The sequence below is a fragment of the Varanus komodoensis genome, unplaced genomic scaffold (genome assembly GCF_004798865.1).
Source record: "Varanus komodoensis strain SLA01 unplaced genomic scaffold, ASM479886v1 scaffold20_1, whole genome shotgun sequence".
Lineage (NCBI taxonomy): Eukaryota > Metazoa > Chordata > Lepidosauria > Squamata > Varanidae > Varanus > Varanus komodoensis.
This window is the reverse complement of record NW_025335587.1, coordinates 9,365,306-9,388,642: the sequence shown is the minus strand read 5'-3', so window position 1 is coordinate 9,388,642 and position 23,337 is coordinate 9,365,306. Positions and strand designations below refer to the sequence as shown.

At 43.7% G+C, this 23,337-nt stretch overlaps 1 protein-coding gene across 6 annotated transcripts in view; it reads left to right on the top strand.

Moving 5' to 3' along the window:
- Positions 1–23,337, top strand: part of DOCK7 (dedicator of cytokinesis 7) — a 175,265-nt gene that overhangs the window by 59,001 nt on the left and 92,927 nt on the right. The gene's annotated exons all lie outside the window — the stretch shown is intronic.

Sequence of the window (23,337 nt, the reverse complement as noted above, 5' to 3'; positions counted from 1 at the left end):
TGCTAGGAGCATGGGTAGTAAGCAGGAAGAGCTTGAAGCTCTCCTGGGAATAGGAGGGTATGATCTGGTGGGAATCACAGAAACTTGGTGGGATGAAAGGCAAGTCTGGAATGTGAACATAGAAAGATATCACCTTTTTAGAAAGGACAGGAAGGGAAAGAGAGGTGGGGGCGTGGCTTTATACGTCAGGGAAGGGATAGGCTGCAGTGAGATAGAATGCAGCACAGATGGGGATTCGGTAGAGGGAGTCTGGGTGAAACTTAGGGGTTTTGACGGGGAAAGAGACCTGACAGTGGGGGTATGTTATCACCCTCCAGGTCAACTTGAGACCCTGGATGATGTCCTGACAGGCCAGATTCTAAGGATATCTCAGGGGAGAGACACAGTAATTATGGGAGATTTCAGTCTCCTGGATATTACTTGGAAGACTCACTTGGCAGTAACAGCCAGGTCACGTCGCTTCCTAGAAGCTATTGAGGGAGCGTTTTTCAAACAGAGGGTCCGAGAGGCAACGAGGGGGGGAAACATCCTTGACTTGGTCTTGACCGATAGGGAGGAGCTGATAGATGAAGTACAGATTAGGGGAGCTCTGGATGCAAGTGATCACTCCATCCTTTGCTTTGAGATCAGGGGACTGGGGACGTGCAGCAGGTCGAGCACTAGAAGCTGGGACTTCAAGAGGGCCAACTTTGGCCAACTGAAGGCCAGACTGGGGAAAGTCTCCAGACTCATCTAATCTCCTATGCGGATATCCCCCGTCTCAAGCAGGACGGGGGATATCCGCATAGGAGATTAGATGAGGCTGGGGATTTAGGGGCACAGATTAGAGTCACCCCCCTTGAAGTCAAGGGGCTCCTCAGGGCAGTGGACATTACAAAGGCGCCAGGGCCTGACGGGTTACACCTAGAGTACTTAGAGAGTTGGCAGGGGTTCTCTCACGTCCGCTGGCCTCCATTTTTGAGACCTCGTGGAGAACGGGTGAAGTTCCAGAGGACTGGAGGGTGGCATCAGTAGTTTTAACTTTCAAAAAGGGTAGTAGAAGGACATGGGGAATTATAGACCAGTTAGCCTTACGTCCATTGTAGGAAAAACAATGGGAAGGCTCATAATAGAGAGAGATCTAGTGATGCTAGATAGGGAAGGGAGGCTGACAGCCACACAACACGGCTTCCGCAAAAACGGGTCCTGCCAGACAAACCTTGTGGAATTCTATGATAAGGTTTTGAGATGGCTAGATGGAGGGGATGCAGTGGATGTGGTATACCTGGATTTCAGCAAGGCCTTTGACAAAGTGCCCCATGATATCCTGGTGGAGAAACTGAGGAGATTTGGGATACACCAAAGCACTGTCCGGTGGATTAGGACATGGTTGACTGACCGAAAGCAGAAGGTAACCATTAGCGGGGAATCATCGGGATGGCGGCCAGTGAATTCACAGACGACACTAAAACTGGAGCAGTGGCCACAACTGAGGAGCAGGTACTCCAGATCCAGAAGGATCTGGACAGACTATGGAAGTGGGCAGGAGACAACAGGATGGCGTTCAATGTGGATAAGTGCAAGGTCTTGCACTTGGGGCATAGGAATAGGTGTCATAAGTACAGCTGAGGTGACAAGTGGCTGGAGAGCAGTACTTGTGAAAGGGACCTTGGGGTACTGGTTGACTGCAGGCTAAACATGAGTCAGCAGCGTGATGCAGTGGTCAAGAGGGCGAACGCCATGCTTGGTTGCATAGCCAGAAGTGTGGCTTCTAGATCAAGAGAGGTATTACTACCACTCTACATGACTCTAGTGCTCCCGCAACTGGAGTATTTTGTTCAGTTTACAGAAAGGATGTAGCCAGGTTGGAGTCAGTGCAGCGTAGGGCCACAAAGTTGGTGGTTGGTTTGCAGGGGATGGGGTATGAGGCAAGACTGAGGGAACTGGGTCTCTTCAGCCTGGAGAAGAGGAGACTCGGAGGGGATCTGTTGGCGACATACAGGTATGTGAGGGGATGTCACATGGAGATGGGTAGAGACCTGTTCCCCCCTGCAGAGGAAGGCAGGACACACTCCAATGGAGCAAAGCTCAGGGAGCCAAGGTTCCATTTGGATGCCAGGAAACACTTCCTGACAGTCAGGACCCTGAGAGTGAGGAATGGGCTTCCACGAGAGGTCATTGAGGCCCCATCGGTGCGGGTGTTCAAGGATAGTCTGGACGTGCACATGGTGGGCATGTTGTGAGTGGAGCTGGCTGGTGCCGGAGGTTAGACTAGATGGCCCGGGAGACCCCTTCTGACTCTCCCTGTTTTCTCTGTTTCTATGTCTTTAAAAGTTGGTGAACCAGTGACAGGTTGGTTCAGAGTCCCACCTGGTCTTTGGTAGAAGGACCAGGCAGTAGCAAGTGTCAGATTGCAAAGAGCAGCAGGGGTGGGGGAGGTTACTGCTTTCTACCTGATCCACACAACCCACAATGAAGTTGTTCTCCCAGGTGTGGATGATGTGGGTTGAACAATCCCTAGAACAAGCGATAGGATCTTAGGGTGACTTGTCAGAAAGTAGGCAACCCAGCGGAAAGTGGTCTAACTTTGGATGACATAGTGACACATTGTGAATAGCTGCCCAGTTTGACTTGTCTGGTGGTATGACTTCGGCCTGCATCAAGGCCAGCCTGCAGCAAGCCTTTCGTTTCCCTGCCTTTGCCTTAGAGCCCTGGCCATCTCTTGAATGTTCTGGTGCTCGCTCTCTCTTGCTCTCTCTCTCTCTCAATGTATGACAACCATATAATAAGCATACACCATTACACCATTAAGGTACAATGTCTTCTCTTTCATGTGATCTCTTTGAGTAGTAAAAGTACCTTCATGCAGCTCTGGATGAAGCCGTTAGGACCTTATTAGGTAATCTCTGAATGAAGATAGGATTTAAAAATCTGTATTTTAAAAATTCCCTGTCTATGGAAAGCTACCATGCTGGGCAGGAGTGTTACAGCGGGTGTTCTGGTAACCCACACTGCAAATAAGCTACACAGTGTAGGTTGTTCATGAAACAAGTGACTGACAGGCAGTCAGACACCCTGTAGTTTGTCCCTCCCATCTCTCCCTCCCTCCACTTTTCCTCCCATTGGTTCCCAAGGGAACTCAGTGGCAGGATGCATCTTCTTTCCTCACTCCAGCCTTTTGTGGTTGCCACAACGTTCTCCCTTTCTCCCCAGCCCCCAACTGCTTTTCACAATCCCTAAGGTGGCAGTAGATAGTAGCAGTTTCTTTAGAGGGCCCAAGGAGTGGCTGTCATTGGTTCATCACCTTTTTGGGGGTGGGCGGGTGCTCAGACATTCTGTAAATGTTTGCATTCATTTTAAATTTTAGGCTGATTTTCAGAGTTGTTCAGGTGTACAACTCTGGCTATCCTGAATGTGCAGTCTTGCCTCAGCAAGGTCCTGGATGCTCCCTGTCACATACAACAATATGTGTGGGGGGGCGTAAAAGCAGAGAGAAGGCTGTGGTAATCACAGAAGGGGTCAGGGGTCAGTGCAGGGGAGACTGAGCAGTGGCAATTGCTTCAGGGTGCCACTTGGACACTTGGTAGAGTGGTTGTCACTGGCAGCCCAGGCAGACTCAGCAAGTGCGGCAAGACAGTTTTGCCACTCTAACTGAGCAGCCTACTCACTGCTTCCCTGTAGGGTTTGTTCTGCAGGCACAACAGCCCCTTCAATAAGCCATGGGTTGTCAGGGCAGTCTCTTCTTACAAACAAGCCACCCTGTTGAAAGAAGTCCATATTGCTTTGTGAATGCCATCAATCTAGGCATCTTCTGTGCAGTATTCCTTTTTTTTTTAATGGGTAACTTCTTATACACACAGTCCCCTACCTGTTCCATCTTGAGTTTGTTCTTGGTTCCTAGTGTGTCAGTTCCAGGAGAATAAATTTGTGATCCTTTCTTTAGGGAGTTTTATCAGTATATCATAGATCTGCATAGCTTTAAAAAGTTATTTCTTTGATTATAAGAAAAGTTAAAGCAGTTGTAGTTACTAAAATGGTCATCTGAATCACTTCTGGGACAGTTGACTTTCCTTTCAGTGTTGCTTCCATGATCTTTTGCATAAAACTTCAGTTATTTCTGTTCAGGCAGGGCACTGGGGATATTGCCACTAATCTTTGAGAGGAAGACAGTGTATTCTGTTTCTGGGTCTTCCATTGTGACTATGTATTCGATGTAGTGTTCATGCACTTTCCAGTCCTTCAACTCAATGCAGGATGTAGTCAGCTGGGCTTACAATGGAACAGATCTCATGCAGGCCTAGCCAAAATTCTCCTGAAAATAGAGGTTGCATAAACAAAACTATTAGAGTAGGCTGAATATAAGTTACAGACATCTGAGGTAGATTTACTAATTGTATTAATTAAGTAGATGAGTAGGGTCTTGGGAATCCTTGAACTTTTCAGATACATGCTCCTGCAAATCTCTCATTTGGTTATATCTTTTATATTATGCACTAATGAACAATAAAGAAGGAAACTAAAGCTAAATATAAATAGAATAGAAGTTTGGAGCTTGCCAGAGTCTGCAAGAGAGAATTCAAAGCATACTTAACAGAAGTGTATGAATTAATCTCTGTGATAAGTGAAGCAAGTGGCATATATAAAAGTTAATTGCAATGGAAATGGACTGTCATCCATGAGAAAGAAATACACCCTTAATAGGCATTTGGTAGTGTCATTTACTGCAGCCATATAAATTTAGCATTTTAAGTGGACTACGTGCAGTGCAGTTCTAAGACAAGTTTACTCAGAAGTAAGCCACATTAAGTTCAGTGAACACTACTTGCAGATAAGCAAGGTTGTGACTTCATAGCATAAACCAAGGCATAACTATTCAGAAACATGTCTCATTGAACTAAATATGGTTCACTCCTGACTAAGTGGGTATACAACCACAACATTATGGTTTGATTTTTACTGTCCTTTTCTGACAAGCTGTGTTATGATTGGAGCCCTGCATATGTCTACTCAGAATTAAGTTCCACTGTGTTCAGCAGAACTTTCCCAGCTGCACTGTTGGTATCCTTCCTGGACCAGTGGAGTCATTCCAAGCTGGAAAAGATAAGTCATGGAAGATGTTTGAATGACTGAATGCATGAATATAAAACCAATAATAAAATAGTAAACATAACATAAAAATAAAAAGCTGGGCATACTTATTTTAAATAAATTGCTGCTCTAGGATGTTGCAGATACACTCCTCACTGGGCAAACTTGTACATTGTCAGTCTTACCTTTAATCTTGCTCATGATGGAAAATATTGCCAACTTTTTCACCTGGTCAGAATATTCTAAAATCTCTGGTCTCAAAAGTAATGAAAATCCCACCTTTGATTTATTTTCCTTTTTTGGGAAATGAATAGTAAGCTAATGAGTTAGCTCAAGAAAATAAGCTGGATGCCCTATTCTGTGCAGTAAATAGTATTATATGTTTTGTGAAAGAGTCCTTAATGACTGGTCTGTATATCTAACTGATAGAGATCTCAGAACTGAAGGGTAGCATCATCCAAGCTCCACACCCATGACTCTGAGTTCAACCTTCAACCAATATCCTTAAAATTAATCACAGATGCTAAGGCTAGGAAATATTTCTAGCTGATATCTTAGAGAGCTACTACCAGCTGGAAAGGACAGTATTGGACTAGATGGACTGATGAGTGGGTATAGTAAAGCTTCAAACTGGTCATGTAAGAATTATTCTAACAGTAGAGCAACATGTTTTGAAATGTATATATCTGTTAACTGTAAATAATGGAATTCATAATCCAGAAAGTGTTTGTAAGTAATAACAATGAAATGAGTCAAGCTACTTATGCTGAAAGGATTTCAGGGTTGCATTTATCTATGATAGATAATTGCTATTAAATAGTGCTCAGTGCCCTATTGGATGCTGCCACTTTGATTCCTGCCCCACACAACACATTTGCTGAAGCAGCTTGTGTGCCATGTGCTTAAGTAAATGCTTAACCAATGCAAATAGGTTAAGCAGGTTCTTTCTACCTGCTTATTAAGTGGCATGATAGGCTACTTTAAAATCTAGAAACCAGATTTTATATAAAGGAAAATGGTTGTACTTCACACACATCTGGTGGCATTATGTTGCCTACGTGAAAGCAGAATGTTAAACCTGTCACCACATGGCAACTTTTGTAGCATCTATTGCAATCTTTAATTAAAATAAATTATAAAAGTTCTTTGAGTTTGCAAAGCTATTTTCATCAGCTTCTAATACATTCCTTTGCTGCTTCCAATTCATATCTATGTTGATTGACTACAATGACTGAGTCACATAAGCCTGAATAATCAAACCCCATATGAGAAAAAACTGATAAGTAAACATTTAAAAAATCAGTAATACAATTTTTCTAAATTTAATCTAATATTTCTTTTGTACATCATACTGTTGTCCTCTGTAGATACATAGAACCTACACATGGCTGGGAAAGTGATGATTACCCTTCTTTGCCCTGGCTTGACACGTTGGGCTTCTTGGTTTTATAGGGTCATATTTGCAATGCCATCCACTTGGAGCAGGTCATACGTATCATGCCTTTTTACTTAGGTGCTGTTCCCTAAGTAAACGTGAAGTCCAAGTGTGAACAGCAGGTAGAACTGTTAGGGATGAGAAGAAATGTGTGTGGTTCTGTATCCAACATTCTGTATATATTGAAACTTCTGCATGGATAATCAGAAAACCCATTTTTGCTTAGTATTTTCCTGTCAACCTGGTTTTCTGTACAATATCTGGTTCTTTGCATTTTAGAATACTTACGATGCCCTATGCGTGCAAGGTCACACTAATATATGATTCAATGGTAATATGGGTTTTGGGACAACCTGTCCTCCATGCACTATTTCATATCAGGTTGGTCAGGTGGAAAAATTGAGCAATTTAAAACAAACTCAAAATGGGTATTGTGAATCAATCCTTTGACTTTCTAAGATATGTTTAGGTTGGATATTTGCATGGTTGCTTTCACAAGCTACACTTAAGTAGTGTAGTAACTTTTCAAGAATAAATGTTAGTTTCATAATTTAGAAAGAGCTTGCATTGGAAAGAGAATATGCTTACCATCGAATTTGCCAAACCCATTTGTATAGTTCTCCCAAGCCTGATTGAAATCTAGTGATCCATTTGATTGTAAGTATAGAGCCAGTTCATACTGTGACTCCATGTGACCCCATGTGGTACCTCCACATACAAGAACAAAAATCAAGGTTCTCTCCCTTCTCCATCACTTTAATGTTGATTCAGTTTAGCTTTACACTGGATTCTCATGATGTTCCCCATGCAATTTGTCCAGTGTTGAAAGAGTTGTGATTACTAACTGCAAAGAATTGGTTTACAGAATTTTCATCAGACCCAGCTATAGTATGTTAACAATGTAATGGCCTTTTAGGTTTTTAAAAACATAAATTTAATAATTGGCCCACTTCAGTTAAACATCCAGACAAATCATAATGTCTGCCTGTTTTCATTACTTCTATTCCTGTGCATAGAAGTAGATTTGGTCAGAAGAGATCTATAAACAAAACATGACACCACTTACAACTGGAATATCAAAATGAAAACAAGGGTTATAATATTTGATGCTGGGCTAATAAACATGTACCTGAAGGAGCGCTTACGTCCATATATGCCCAGTCGCCCCCTGAGATCAGCGGGAGAGGCCCTCCTCCGGGAGCCCTCAGTGAAGGAAATTAGGAGGGTGGTTACTCGGAGGAGGGCTTTCTCAGTGGTGGCGCCTAAGTTATGGAATGCGCTTCCCAGAGAGGTCCACCTGGCGCCGTCGTTATTTGTTTTTCGGCGCCAGGCGAAGACCTTTTTATTTAAGCAGCATTTTAAATGTTAATATCATTGAATTTTATTTGGCCAGGGTGGCTTATTTTATTCCAATGTATATATTTTAATTGTTATTGTTTTAATTTATTGTGTATTTTATTATGTTGTGAGCCGCCCCGAGGCTACGGCAAGGGGCGGCATAGAAATGTTTAAATAAATAAATACATACATACATATATACATACATACAGCTCTTGAGAGATTGACTGTTGCCAGAATGCAGAAGTTCATTCTTACAGCTGCTTTACAAGTTCGAAGGAGTAGTGAAAATCATTATCTACAAATGCATATGTTCATCAGATATACTCAGCTACTTGTAATAGTTCACATTTTCATTATTTGCTCATTGTTTGAGCATTGTTGAACAATGAGCTTATTGTTTGTTCACACTGATAAGCCTTTGGTTGTGAGACCCAGAAAGAGTTGAGGTAAATGCTGACATAGTGTTGTTTAATTTTATTTATGACAAAAAAATCCTCTGTATTCCATGCTGTGATGATAAACTGACACAATGTGTTAAAATGTGTTTATTATACAGTAATACAGAGAAAAGCTAATTACATTTAGGGCTTATATAGCTAGGAGAGAGTTTCTCCCAAAGATACTCATTCTTCGTGGTCTCTGTGTATCACACATATGGACTTTTTGCATGTGTGGAACAGTTTTTCGGGAAGATTCTAAAGCTGACTAATTAGTATTTGGCGGGAGCCTGGCCCCCTATGCAGTTAGCATGAGGGCAGGGCTCTGGGCAAGGCCTCAGTTCTTCGACCGCCATCGTGAGCACATCAGGAAGTTCTTCTCCAACTTAACTCACAAGCTATATGTAAAAGCTCCCGCTGGTCAGGTTTCCTTTTCTCTATATCTTCTCTCTATTGCTCGAAGCAGCAAAAAAAAAAAAAAAAATGGGGGGGGTTGGGGGGGGGGGGGGAATAAAAATTTAAAAGTTACCTTATTAAAGAGAAGGCAAGCACAAAAAGTGCCCATTCATGCTCTGAGTTGTCGGTACCTAGTGACCTTCCGTGCGCTGGAGACGCAGCGCTGCCCCAAAGCCAGTGGGGCCAGGGAGAATCCCTACAACCCTTCCAACTTCCAAGGAGCACTTCGGTGTCCAAAGGAGAGGTTCGGGAGTCACCGGCTCAGCCTCCTCAGTCAGCCCAGCCTCTGGTACAGAGCCAAGCCAAGTGTGTTTTTCCAGCCCAAGAGATAGAGCCAAATGATACTCTTGATCTCCTCTGGCTCAGACTCTGCATAAAAGACATCTGTCTCCCCCATGGCACCAAGGGGATTTCGATTTTGAGTTCTGTGTAGAACGCTGGGGATCCATCAGCTCAAGCCAGTGGAGCCTGTCAGGTTTAGAACATGACTCCTTGCCCCAGGTCTCAGCTCTCATGGTGCATTCCACAGCCGACTAGAAACCTTGCCAATTTTCTACGGTTTGCAGATAGGCGACCTCCATCTTCCTTGCTCAGCCATCATACTGATAGAACCGAAGCCTCTCTGAATGAGGGCAATATATCTTGGTCTCCATGGCATCTTCTCCTGACCGGCATTCTGATACTCCCCTAGGTCTCATGATGACCTTCTCAGACCTGTCCCAGCCACCTGAGGATACTGGATTCTTTGCATCCCAGGTTCTTTGAATGGCCCATACTCTAGGTCTTAATCCTAGACAAGAACCCTCAAGAGCTAAAGAGCTAAAGCCTGTTAACATACCACTCCTCCCAACTCTGCTGGACACTATCCATCATGAATGGAGATCCCTTGCATCCGTGGCCCTGCCACTGTGCCGCCTCAAAAATATGTATCATGTTCAAGAAAAAGATGCTGAATTCCTGTTTCAGCACCCTTGGCCAAACTCTATCATTGTACAATCTGCTCAGTCTCACTCCTGCAGGGATCATGCCACTCCATCTGACAAGGAAGGTAGGCGTCTTGAGGCCATTGGTCGCCTGGCAAACAAATCAAGAATGAGGCTACACACTTAGCCAGACAAGAGATCCTCACAGCCTGACACCAAGCTGAGGGTGGTGCTTGCAATATGGCAGGAGCAATAGATCTCCGTCGCTTCGCAAGGTTCCGATCCTCTGGGCTGTCAGGGGAGGCCAAAGCACATATAGAAACATGCCATTTGATGGCACCGGCTTGTTCCATGAAACCACCGATGATCCAATGGACTCTGTTCAGAAGACCAGGAACACTGCTCTCTGCGTGGGGATCAATCAGTCAATACCCAAAGGCAATATACCTCACGTAAGTGGCATAGATCTTCCTACCAGCCTAGGACCGCTGCCACCACTACTGCTAGACAGCGTACGGTCACTCAGCCTAGACCAAGATCCCCTTTCACGGGTTCGATCTTCCTGGAGGCATCCAGATGATTCCAGGAGGCATCTGTGACTCCTTCATACGTCTCACATTGGCTCTCCTATGTTTAACCACCGACTCCAGCCCTTTCTAAACACCTGGGCTGCCATAACCTCAGACTCATGCATGCTTTTGATCATTGCTGGAGACCTATGCAGGACAGAAGATCATCACACTCCTCTTGCTATGCACAACAGTTGGGTGGGCGATTTTGGCTAAGTGTGACACTTTGAAGCAGAAGGGAATGAGGCTAAGGTGCCCCCAAGATCCAGTACATCTTCCGCATCCAGTGCCTAGAATGCTCTCTAAACTCCTTCCTTGAAGTCACTCTTACAGTCTTGGAGAAGTAGCCAGCCTATATAGTTCTTTCACACCAAATAGTGGATATGTTAGGGAAATCTGAGGATGGATCTCCAGTTATGAGATCAGAACGATTTTCTAGCCTTGTAGGTGGGTATCCAGGAAAACCTGTAGGCACATAGATACTGTGTAGCTGTCATAGGACTGCTCTTTTCCTAGTCTTTCTTTTCCATTCTGCTTTTTAAATTTGTATCCTGTTTCTCATTCAATAGTTTGTTTTTTCTGTTGCATCTTCATTTCTTCTATTTCTACATCTATCTTTTGCCTTACTATCTCCTAAAATTATTGAAACATTAACCAGAATAGAAAAGCATATTTAAAAAGCAGCAACCTTACTTTCTCTTCCAGATCCTGCATTTGCTGTTGCTGTCTAGCAAGCTGGGCATGCTGGACTTCAACTGATTTGAGGAGGTATGAGATGGTTGTCCTGCTGCTCAATAAAATTTTGCAGGGAGAATTAAAATAACAGCTTGGATCAAAAGCATCATGGGCAGGAGGCATTGTATCAAATTCATGATATCCTTGAAGACATTAGCAGAAGCACTCTTGCAGTGTAATGCCCCAATGTATGGGAAATTCCATTACACTATGAGAAGCATTAGGTAGAGAACCATATAGTATGAGAAACATTAGCTAGAGGACCATGGAAAAGCACATACCTTACATGCTGAGGGTACCCAGTTCAATAGCTGGCATCCTCAGACAGGCCTGTGAAAACTTCTGACTGAAATTGTGCAGAGCTACTAGTAGTCAATGTCCAAGGGTTTGACTTCATGTAGGGTAGCTTCCTGTATTGAATATGGAAGAAGTCGGCTGGAAAAAATGAACCCTAGTGAGCTGCAAAAAAGTCTTGCAAGAGAAACTGTATAAAGTCTTGCAGAAAATTCTGTGCAATTAGAAGAAACTGTTACCCAGAATACTTTGACTAGGTCAGAAAGCTTGTGACTGGAAGAGAAATTCCACTACAGAGGGTCATCTTCAAGTTCATCCCAATTTCAACAAAGGGTATTTGTACATTTTATGAAAAACTATTTTAGGCCACTCTTTTTCCATTTTTAGATGGAATCCTTTCAACATGGCCTTCAAGATAAAACCATTCGATGTAGTTAATGAAAATCAAGAAATGTGCATTCAGCTTTTAAACATCCATAAAAGCAGTGCCATGCCATACTAAACAGAACTTGTAGCTATTCATCATACCTGAATTGTTTGTTTACAGGGCATCAGCTGAATATCATCTAACAGCAAACCTTGACTTTGGTTCAGGAGGTATTGATTCAAATGAAAAGTGCTCTCTATCTGTTCTTACTGAAACAACTAGGAAAACAGAGAATAGCACTAGAAATACTTTCATTTTCTTTCTGCTTATGATATATTAATAGCCTTCAAAAAGAAATGTAGCTCTTCTCTGTGACAATTTAACAGGACTTAGCTTGCCTAGAAATATATTCTTCTGTCCAGTCTTTAAAAGACAAGTTGGGGTAGTTAATCATTAAGCATGAATGAATGTAACCTGTGTCCCATTTATGCATTTTGTCAATCAAGGATGGACTCAATTGAGAAATATTTTATGAAAGTGAATTTTACTAAAAGAATAGATGGTTCATGAGTAGGCTAATCTTCTTAAATTATTTTTAGAACTCTGCTTCCAAATTGGATATGCAAATTGCCATAGTCATTTCTCTATTATGTGGAACTGAAGATACAGGGTTTGGATTTTCATTATACAGCACAGAATATCTGTAGTTCAAGGTGTGACATAGTATATGGAATTGCAAAATACGTATACAGTTAACTGAAGCTGAACTAAGATCAGTGCATTGTCATTGTGCACAGAGCCACTAACTATTTCAGTATTTTCTACACATACCTCCTGTCAATCCCCCATATTATTTTTAACTTGGACTTGTGTAACCATACATAGGAATAGGCTGCAAGTATCTATAACAACTTTGTACAAAAAACTAGCTTTCCTGATCCCATATTTATTTTCTTGATGTTCCACATTAAAAAAAAAAAACATTTTTAGTAATACTACCATATTTCTGCTTTCAAAGTTTTGCTTTGGGCTTCATGTACTGTAAAGTGTTTTTCCCCCAGTTTGACTAGTTATTTTATTTCCTGGGCCATCAAATCTGTTGAACTAGTTTGGTGTTCTGTAGTGGCTCATTTAAAAACTCTTGTGGAAACATATTGATAACATAGATGTCAGGAGCTGAGGTTCTTCCTTTTAATATTCAAAACCACAGACCTTTTTCTTTCAAAGCATTTTTTATTGATTAAAAGCATGTGAAACATCCATAATCCCTGAGCATGCACAGGGCAGTTTGTTGAACCCAATCTAGTAATAACCTCCAGGAATTCTGCTTATGAGCGTGCCTCGCCCCGTCTCCTCTACTTGGACCACCCTCCTCTGCTGACAACACATCATGGGGTCAAGAGCTGGAGCCAACTTGTCAGTACCTGAGAAACTCCCCTCCTCTCCCAAATCAGCCATCTTTCCAGTTCCAAGAAAACAAAGAGAATGTTTGTATGATCATATGTCAACTTAAGTTGAGCTATGAGCCAGACTTTTTGCCCACACATGCAGCTCTTCCAATTCTTTTTGCACAAGCCAGTGAACAAACTAGGAAAGCTTTCAGCATAGTATCTACTTCCATCAGAACAAGAAACGATTCTTACCAGCTTTGGAGCTAGCCAGGATATGAGCTACAGTTTGAATTCATTTAATATTGTTTGCTTCAAAGCTCTTAGCCAGACTTTCTCAGTTTCTAACAAAATGGGAAATGATCATTAATTGAAGGCTTTATTTGTTTGCTATCATGCACAAATGGAAGAGCTGAAGTGGCTGAAATCAATACTTCTTTTACTTTGTTTTTTAAAATTATGGCTGTGTCACATGTGTTCTAAGCCACTCTGTGAATAAGCCATGTTGAGTTGGTTTTTGCTGAACAACCACAGTATATCCAATAGAAGATTGGATTTACCATGAGTTGTTCTACTCCTTTCCCCTCAGTCATTTTAGCTTTCTCTGGCATGTATTGAACTGTCATAGAAGAACCCATCTTATCTCCCTCTCTGCTCCAGTTACTTTGCCACCATTTCAAAAAAGCTTCCCAGAACAAAACATAAGAGCATCAAAGCACAATTGGGGTTTGTGGGATTTTGGGGGTGTATATGTGAAAATTACACAGCTGTTTATGCTTGTTTTCTTTTGTTACTGACTTATGCCATATTCTTCATTTGTACTTTCAAACTAGTCAAATCAGTTTGTATTAACTTAGCAATTAACCTTTTAGTTAGTAGCCCACTATAGGGGTTTGCTTGAAATGAGGGTGAGAAGTATGGCCTCAGCAATAACCAGTCATAGCAACCCATAATAAAATTGATTTCCCAGGTTCAGACAGGCCAACAATCAATCATGCACAAGAACAATCCTACAAGAAGCTATGGGTTCGTCGTGGCCTCTGTGCATTACACATATGGGTGCTGTGCCTGCACAGTGCCTGTGGCTGGGAAGATTCAAAAACTTAACGGTTCTGACGGGAACTCTGCAGGCTCCTCCCCCTTGCATAGTATAAGAAGGTGGAGTGCCCGCCATTTCCCCAGTCTTCTTGGGACCAGTGTTCACTGTGCCTCAGGTTCTCTCCATAGCTTGTTCCCAAAATATAAGTTACTCCATGGAAAATGCTCTGAGTTCAGATGGCACAGCAACCTATGACAGCTGCCCATGGTGGATTGCTATGTCCTGCAAATGCAGTCTGTATTATATGAAAGTTACATGATACAAAAATGGGCAAAACGCTACATGAGGACTTAGAAGTGTTGGAGAAATGGGTAGGTGGTAGTTTCCAGAAATGATGGGGCAGTTTCAGAAAAAGGGGTAGTCCTTGCAGTGAGGTTTTTTAAAGAAGAAATTCAGACAGCTGGAATGAAGTTGTAAAAGTTGTTCTTTCTCTTTCACAGTGCTCTCTGCATAAAGACCAGGTTCTTAATTTGCTCAGTATTTTTTTCAGTTGGGAAAATAAATGATTGTCGAACAGAAAGCAATACATTATTCACCTTTGAACCTCAGCCATTGAAGATGTTTAGAAAGAAACTTAAGAAGGAATTTTGTACAGCTTTGCTATAATTAAAATGGTTTGCTTGGCTAAGAAATATATGGTGGATTAGCTAACGGTTAGTTGGCTGATTGTAAAACCCAGAGAAAAAAATAATAGGGAGATAACCTTGAACTGATGTTGGTGAGGTTACAGATACTGGGAGATTATTTTTTAAAGTAATTCCTATCCTGAACAGTTGATACATTTGGATAATGCTATAACTGGTATATTTCTTTCACAAAAATAACCAGGTTTCATTTATTATGTGCCAGATATTTAAGACAGGTGAAGAAAAGTCAAGTGTGACCTTGCTTATAGCTTCTCTTTTTTTCTCAGTCCTTCCTATTTGGAAAGTAAAATTGACATTGCTAGTTTTTGCAAGATAGTTAAATATATCTTTCTAATATTTACTGTATAAATTTACTTTTATTCACAAGAGGCTCAAAAGTACAACACTTAAAAACAAATCCAGTATTTAAAAATTCATGCAGTTACAGTCTAAATGGGAAGAAACAATCATTCTTCAACCAATAAACTGAATGTAAACACATCAATAAACTAAGTTCTTCGTCGTGGCCTCTGTGCATCACACATATGGGTACTGCACCTGTGCAGTGCCTGTGGCCGGAAGATTGATAGCTAACGGTTTGGCAGGAAAACTCCGCTCCCCTCCCCTCCCCTCTAGCAGTATATATAGAATGAAGTGTCTGCCATTTTCCAGTCTTTGAGACCGCTGTTTGTTGTGCCTCCTACCGCTCTCTCGCTCTGACCGTTTTCTCATCCGTCTAAACCTCTGCATTTGCTCTTTTCCAAGTTACAAACCCCGTTTTTGATAGTTCGTGTTGTTCTCTTGTTGTTCTCTAGTTTTTCACTTTTTTCTCTCTTTCTATATATATATATATATATATATATATATGTATATATATATATATATTCTTATATATAAGAATATATATATATATATCTTATATATAAGAATATATATATATATATTCTTATATTCTTATATATCTTATAATATATATAAGAATATATAAGAATCTTATATATTCTTATATTCTTATATATATATATAGAATATATATATAAGAATATATATATATTCTTACCCTCTGCACTATCTCCTCTATTTCTTTTCTTACGATGGCGCAACAAGTGGCTTTCCGTAAGTGCGCGGAATGCGGGTCTAAAATGTCCCCAGCAGACCTGCATGACCTATGCCTTCTCTGCCTGGGGGAAGGACATAGGACAGATAAATGTTCTCACTGCCTGGCCTTCTCGAAGCAGGCCAGGAAGAATCGTGAGAACCGCCTCCAGAGGCTTCTGTGGGACCATGCACTTCTTCATTCGGACCCACTAGTCTCCCGTCCTGCTCCAACCACAGCTGCGGCCACCCGCCCAGCCCCACCTGCTCCACCGGCCTCTTCGTCCAAGGCTCCACCCTCACGCCCTTCTGAGGAAACTCCGTCTGCTCTGGGCGATCAGCCTGCTTCCCCACCTAGGAAAAAAAGCGAAAAAAGGAAGCACAGTGGCTCCGATAAACCATCTGAGCACAAGAAACCTAAGAAGGACAAGGCTGGAAAGCCTCCTAGGAAACCTAAGAACCCGGAGTGCTCTAAACACCGAGACTCGGGTTTGTCGGCCCCCTTGCTCCCGACGGCTGTCACAGTACCAACACCACCCAGCCCAACTCTCCAGGAGGCTTTGAGGGTTACCCCTCCTGGGTCCCCTTGTCGGGTTGGAGACCCAACATCGGAGCTTACCCAACCTCCACTTAGGGAATCAATCTCTGACAGGGAGATCCGAGATTCCCCACCTAGGACTAGGTCCCCCATGCCTATGCCCTCAGCAGGACTGGACCCGGAGATGGAGATGTCTTCTCCTAAGAGTCAGAGAAGTCGATCGTCTGAGAGGAGATCCGGCGAGTGGTACCATCCTCAGTCTTCTGTCTACCACGGATGGGGGGACTACCATTCCATCGGGCGTTACCCAGCTCGTAGGGGCCACTCATCTCCACCTCCTTGAGACCGTCTGACATCTTCAGTCCCGAGGCGAGCCTCTGCGATACCGACCAGGGAAAGCAGCCAGTCCATGTCACCAGCGGAGTTTTCTTCTTCTGCCCCCCCATATTATGGGGTTGATTCCAACGAATCCAACGTCGACTCCACATCTCTGGATGTCATGGTCACTTCCCAGGGCCCTGGGTCCTCTGATGAGTCCCACATCTCTTTCGGGGAGCTGATGTCGTGCCTGGTCCAATCGTTGGAAATTGATGCCATACAACGGCCTGGACCAAGCACTGACAAATTTTATGATGTTGTTCATGGGGAGCAGTCTACATCCATAGTCTTGCCGCTTATCACCACCCTGTGGCAAGCTATGATCCAGCCGTGGGACCTGCCTGCCCATCCGCAACCAACTTCGAGGAGGTACGAAGCCATGTACCGGGTTCGGGAGGAGGACATCCCGTTCCTTCTCCGTCACCCGAAACCGAACTCGGTTGTGGTGGAGTCCTCCCAGGGCAGAGACTCAAGGGGCCATACCACGCCCAGGGACAAAGAAGGCAGGAAAATCGACTCTATAGCCCACCGAGTCTGTGCTGCTTTTGGACTCGGCTTGAGGATTTCAAATTATGAGGCGACACTGACTCGATACCAGTATTTCATAATGCAGCACCTCAATAATGTTATCACGACGCTCCCTGGCAACCAAGGCGACCTTGCGAAAGTTTTTTATAAACAAGGCCATGCAGGTTGCAGTACAGCAATTGTCCACTGCGCGCCATCACGTGGACACAGACTCTAGGGCCCTGGTCGATGCCGTCTCCCTCCGGAGGCATGCGTGGCTATGCAATTGCAATTTCCCAGAGGAGACAAAGAGGCGTATAGAGGAGATGCCCTTCGACGGGTCCGGTCTTTTTCATGCCAGAACCAACCATAAACTCAAGAAGATTTACGAATCCAGGATGACGGCTCGACGGATGGAGCTTCAGCCACAAACCCAACGTAAGTGGTCTTGGACCTGTCCGTCATACTGTCATTCGTACCAACCAAGGCAGCAACCACCGCATCGGCAACAACAGCAACAGCGCCGCCGACAACAGTCGCCGCAGTGCTACCAACAAAGCCGCCATCGTTTCTATGGCGACAGGAGGCAACGTTGACGGGATGGGCGAACCCTTCCTCTCCTCCATAATCCACCCACCCCTCTCTCATTTGGGGACCGGCTGAAAGGCCGACTCCCCATTTGGGAGTCCATCACATCTGATTGGTGGGTGTTATCCATTATTCAGCACGGATATCAGATAGAATCCGACATCGTTCCTCCATTGAGCCTGATCCGGTTTACTCCATCTTCGCCGGTACTGATCTACGAAGTTCAACAGCTTCTTCGTAAAGGAGTGATTTGTCAGTTAGCTTAAACGGAAAGACTCCACGGATTCTATTCAAGATATTTTACGGTCCTGAAGCAGGATGGTGGTCTTTGTCCAATACTTGACTTGCGGGATGTCAGTAAGTTCATCACACCACAAAAATTCAGGATGACCACCCTTCAAAATATCTTACCATTGCTAAGGAGAGAGGACTGGTTCACCTCATTGGACTTAAGGGATGCCTATTTCCACATTTTGATTTATCCCTGTCATAGGCGTTTCCTTCGTTTTGCTGTTGCATCTGAAGTATACGAATTCCTGGTGTTACCATTCGGACTGGCTCTTGCACCACGAGTTTTTACAAAGTGTATGGCTCCTGTCTGTGCCTTTCTATGACTGCAAGGAGTTCAAATTTACCCTTATCTTGAAGATTGGTTGCTAGTCTCCCAAACCAGACAAGGACTTATTGCTGCGATACAGACAACCTGTTCCCTGTTGCGAAATCTTGGACTTTGCATTAACACCAAGAAATCTTCTCTTGTTCCTACACAGATGATCACTTTCATTGGAGCTCATCTAGATTCCACAACGGCAAGAGCATTGCTCCCGCAGGACAGACAGCAAGCTCTTGCTCAACATATCCATCGAATGCGACAAGACAGGACTGTTCCTGCCAGGTCCATTCAGAGACTGTTGGGCCATATGGCTGCGTCGGTCGCCGTTGTGCCACACACCAGGCTCCGACTTCGTCCTCTCCAGCTTTTCCTCAACAAAGCGTTCCGACTGCAAAGGGACTTGCTGATGAAATTACTTCGGATTTCATCTTCTGTTCTCCACTCTCTACTATCGTGGACAGTTCCGGCCAATCTAAATGTGGGGGTACCTTTCCGACCCCAATGCCCTTCGATGACTCTCGTTACCGATGCATCCCTATTGGGATGGGGAGCAGTATGTTCCGACCTATGCACCCAAGGCGTATGGAATCAACAGGAATCCAGAAATCATATCAATTTCCTAGAACTCCTGGCAGTTTTCAAGGCTCTGCGCTCATTTGAGGACGTTCTTCGGGACCGAGTAGTTCAGATAACCTCAGACAACATCGCTACAGTCTTTTATCTGAACAAACGAGGGACGAAGTCACCAACGTTAGCATGATTCTCGATGCAAATCTGGGAGTGGTGCTTTCCGAGAGCTATTACCCCGATAGCAGTACACCTTGCAGGTATGGACAATGTGGAAGCCGATCTTTTGAGCACGCACATGTCCATATCTCACGAGTGGGAACTGGATCGTCAGGTATGCGACCAACTATTAAATCTCTGGGGCCACCCAGACATGAACTTATTCGCTACCCAACAGAACAGGGTATGCGAAATGTTTTGCTCGAGAGCGGGAATCGGACAAGGGTCAACAGGGGATGCCTTTATGATCCTCTGGAACAATATGAACTTCTACACTTTCCCTCTGATTCCTCTCATTATGAGAGTAATATTGAAGATAATCCACGACAGGGCCATGGGACTATTAGTAACTCCATGGTGGCCACGCCAAGCTTAGTTCTCGACTCTTCTGCATATCTCCCAAGAAGAATACTTCCACCTTCCATCCATTCCATACCTCATAACCCAGTGAGAGGGCACAATTTGCCACCTGGACTTAACATTGTTGAAGTTGACGGCATGGCGAATTCGATAACAGCCGATACTAACTCTGTACTGATGTCGTCTACATCTACTATGGATCCCGTCCTCGGATTCGACATGCTACTCCATGCTTCAAATCCTTCGACACTTTCTATGCCCTCGGATCTAACAAATGTTCCGTCGGGTCCAACACATTTTCACCCGGACATTCATCGTATTCTCGATTCTGCACTAAGGCCGTCAACTCGTAAGTCATATGCGGCCAAGTGGCAATGATTCTATGTCTTTGCGGAGTCACATTCATTTCTTCCACAGTCAGCATCCATAGACCACATTCTGCAGTTTCTCCTAGAACTTTACCATTCCGGGCTGAAGCCGTCATCCATTAAAGTGTACATGACAGCAATTTCATATTACCGTGGTACAATTCAAGGTTTCTCCATCTTCTCGCAACCATTGATAAAGTGATTCCTTAGAGGACTCTATAACCTTCATCCGACAGTCAGACCGGTTATGCCTGCATGGAGTCTTTCAGTGGTCTTACAAGCTCTTACAAGGGCTCCCTTCAAACCTTTGGCAACGATTGATTTACATCTTCTTTCTTGGAAAACAGCATTCCTTGTAGCCATTACATTGGCTCAGAGAGCTAGCGAGCTCTGCGCCCTCAGGGTAGACCCTCCGTACCTGAATTTTCATAGGGAGAAAGTAGTTCTGCGAATGGATTCATCCTTTCTTCCAAAAGTGGTTACTCCCTTTCATACGGGTTAAGACATTGTTCTACCTGCCTTTTTTCCATCTCCGTCGAATCCGATTGAGAGATCTCTACATACACTCGATGTACAGCGCTGCCTAGCCTTTTATAGATCTAGAACTGAGTCTATTCGACATTCCAACAGACTCTTAGTTAAGTACTCTGAACAGAATCAAGGTTTTCCTGTTACCCCTCAGAGACTCTCTAAATGGATAGTACACACCATTACCCTCTCCTATCAGTTGGCTAAGATAGGCTTGCCTACAACCCCAAGAGGGCACTCCACTAGAGCTGTAGCTGCTTCCTCAGCTTTTGCATCGGGAGTTCCACTTGATGATGTCTGCAGAGCGGCCACTTGGTCCACTCCATGTACATTTGCAAAACATTACTGGCTGGATGTCCAGGCTAGACAGGACTGTTTCTTTGGCAGAGCCGTTCTTTCAGCTATTCTTCGATGATGACACCTCCCTCCTCCAGTCAGGGTAAGCTTGTTACTCTACCCATATGTGTGATGCACAGAGGCCACGACGAAGAAAAGCAGGTTGCTTACCTGTAACTGATGTTCTTCGAGTGGCCATCTGTGCAGTCACACAACCCACCTGTCGACCCCGCTCGGTGTCAATGGGTGGTGCTTCTTGGTACCGTGTTATTTTCCCTTCGGTACCGAGTCAGTATGTTTTCTCTTGTCGTTGGTTCAACAATGTTAATTACTTAGTTACACTTTGTTCCTTAGAGAGTGAACGTCCGGTCTATCAAAGACTGGAAAATGGCGGACACTCCACTCTATATATACTGCTAGCGGGGAAGGGAGCGGAGTTTTCCCGCCAAACTGTTAGCTATCAAACTTCCGGCCACAGGCACTGCGCAGGCGCAGTACACATATGTGTGACTGCACAGGTGGCCACTCGAAGAACATCAGTTACAGGTAAGCAACCTGCTTTTCTAAGAAATCAGTAATTACGTTTAAGTGCCAGGGAGAAAAAAATGATTTAATTTAGTACTGAATAGAGAAATAGTCAGTGCCAGGAATGTTTCCTTCAGGAAGGCATTCAGGAGTTGGGACACCACCGCAGAGAATGTATGAATCCTGCTCCAGTTCATAAGGTTAATAACTATAACATTCAACACTTAGAATATAGTGAACCTCTTCCCACCGCTTCCAAATCTCTAAAAAATAATGACAACAAAGGAAGGAGCTCTTTTAAAAATGTCCAGTCCCCCAATGACTTCCTTGAAGACCATTATTCTTAATGTCGGGATCATAGCTTGCCTTTGCAAATACATTTAAATCCCCCTCTTAAGCTGCTAATAATACTTAATGAAAGTTTTATGAGCAAAGTACATTTTAAAGTAAATTTTCATATCCATTTTTATTTGAAAAAGCACATTGAGGAGCAAATGTATTCATGCCAGAATGAGGTAATTTAGAAGTGCCACAAAAGAGGAAATCCTTCAGCAGCTGCCTACAGAAATAATAAAGAGAACATTGATTAAGCAAGGTGACCAGTGGGGATGACATTCCAGCACTTAATTCAGCATGAAAGTCTTCATTTGAAACAGAAAGGATTACCTATCTGTGGACTTCAGCTTACAGCTCTGCACTGAAGGCAGAAAGACAATGAGGTTCTGTAGTCCACCATTCTGTCCACCAAAGCATCTTGGGCTGGATTCATGCTTTCCTTTGTCTAACAGAAGGCGCTTCTTAATGTGGAAGGAGTCTTCCTTTGCCAAAGGAAATATTTCTCTGCAGGAAGACTTCCTCTCTCAGAAGATGGGAACTGTTGGATCTAAATGATTGAGAAGGGCAGGTTATGATAGACAGGTATCATGAGACAGCAGGATCGTGGATCACTGGCATAATCAGTTTGCTGCTTGCAGAGAACACTTTGAAAATTTATTTCAAAACAGACACAGAAGTGCATTCTGGGTTTCCTTTTTGGTCACTGCTTGTAATTTATGAAGCTGGGATTTATCCTATGTTATTCCAATTGAAAGGGTAACTATTAGTGGGGAATCATTGGGATGGTGGCCAGTGACAAGCAGGGTTCCCCAGGGCTCTATCCTGGGACTGATCCTGTTCAATCTTTTCATCAATGACCTGGAAGAGGGGGTGACTATTCTGCTGATCAGATTTGCAGAAGATACTAAAATGGAGGCAGTGCCCACAACTGAGGAGTAGGTACTCCAAATCCAGAAGGATCTGGATAGACTGGAAGTGGGCGGGGGACAACAGGATGGTGTTCAGTGTGGATAAGCGAAAGGTCTTGCACTTAGGAATAGAGGTGTCATAAGTACAGGCTAGGGGACAAGTGGCTGGAGAGCAGCACTTGTGAAAAGGATCTTGTTTGTCATGGATGTGAAAGGAGGTGATAAGAGGGATTAGATGTAAGAGGAACCTCCGTAGAAAATGGGCATGGGGTGGACGTTACAAAGGCACCGGGCCCTGACAGATTACACCGGAGAGTACTTTGGGAGTTGGTGAGGGTTCTCTCATGCCTGTTGGCCTCCAGTTTTGAGGCCTTGAGGAGAATGAGTGAGGTTCCAGAGGACTGGAGGGTGGCATCAGTAGCCCAAACTTTCAAAAAGGGTAGTAGAGGAATCATGTGGAATTACAGACTGGTCTGCCTTACGTTCATTGTAGGAAAGGCAATGGAAAGGCTCATGATAGCAAGAGATCTAGTAACCCTAGATAGGGAAGGGAAGTTGGTGGCCACACAACACGGCTTCCACAAAAAGAGGTCCTGCCAGACAAACCTCTGTCCTGGGGCCAATCCTGTTCAGTATTTTAATCAACGACCTGGAAGAAGGGGTGACCAATCTACTGATCAAATTCGTAGATGATACTAAAATGGGGGTGGTGGCCACAACTAGGAACAAGTACT